Genomic DNA, 1138 nt, shown 5'->3' with positions numbered 1-1138 from the left:
CCTACTTTCCTTTAATTTTAGTCTAAATTATTCCTAATGTCCGCTTTTCTAACTCAAACATTAGGTATCCTATATATACATCCTATTAGGTCCTATAAATGAGGTTTATTGACCATAAATTCCAAAACTAACTGTAGAACTAAAGTTAATAAGTTAGTTTTACGTAGTGTTAAACGTCAATAAAGTGACCAACATTGGAAAAAAAAGCATCAAAAGTGTTGAAAATAAAAAGGCAAAAACGTAAGAAAAAGTTAAAAAAAAAACATTGAAAAAAAGCGTCAACAAATGTGTTGACTTTTAAGGGTTAAATGTAGCTCTTTGTCACTGGAAAACATCAGAAAAGAAAAGTTTTTTTTTCCCCTTGTCCTTCTTCTTCTCTGCTCATGGGAATGGACTTAGAAGCATGGGTAGATGTCACTAGTCTGCCAAAGTGATGTTTTTGTTCGTTAATCCATGTGTATAATGTAGTTTTTACTTAAAACAAGAGTATCCGTATCCTAATCTGAGGTCATACGCTGACAAGTTATAAAACAAGATGGTTTATGTGTTTTCTGGGGCTGAACAATAAACCAAATATTACTTTCAATGTTTAAAAATGAGCCCTTCAGTCATTAAGGCTTTTCTTTTTTCCCTACATAAAAACAAACCGTAGATGTTAAGTTATTGGGCAGCAGTTAATATATCTTGAGCTTTAATATTGCCTGCATGTTTTGTTGTTTTTTTGTTATTTGATGGTAGCAGTTGTGGAAGGTAGGTGTGGTGTTCTGCATAGTGGGACATAAAGCATGTCCCAGTTGTTGTTTTTCAAATATGACTTCTTATAGACGAGAAGTTTAGGTTGTGTTCTAACAAAACAAGCACATGAAACATTATTTATCTTTATCTAAAGGCGTATAGGTTTCAAATGAGGCCTCATACAGGCATTTCGGCCTTGCAGATCTTTTTTTAGAAGCTTTTTTCCGCGTAAGTTTGGCAAATAGGTGAAAATCAAACAAAAATGTGGATTTGAACAGGATAAAAAGTCTGATTGGGTGTGTTAATGTGGTGGGAGACTTCAAAATTCCCATGTTCTTTACGGCAGAAAGCTACGAACAACATATAAAACTGCATCGTATTGATGATTCACCCCCCCCCCCCC

General features: G+C 34.3%; 1 protein-coding gene across 1 annotated transcript in view; it reads right to left on the bottom strand.

Annotated features, from left to right (window-relative positions):
- Positions 1–1138, bottom strand: part of col5a2a (collagen, type V, alpha 2a) — a 35902-nt gene that overhangs the window by 25039 nt on the left and 9725 nt on the right. The gene's annotated exons all lie outside the window — the stretch shown is intronic.

This window comes from Etheostoma spectabile, chromosome 11 (assembly GCF_008692095.1).
Source record: "Etheostoma spectabile isolate EspeVRDwgs_2016 chromosome 11, UIUC_Espe_1.0, whole genome shotgun sequence".
Taxonomy (NCBI): Eukaryota; Metazoa; Chordata; class Actinopteri; order Perciformes; family Percidae; genus Etheostoma; species Etheostoma spectabile.
This window is presented reverse-complemented; position numbering and strand designations above follow the sequence as displayed.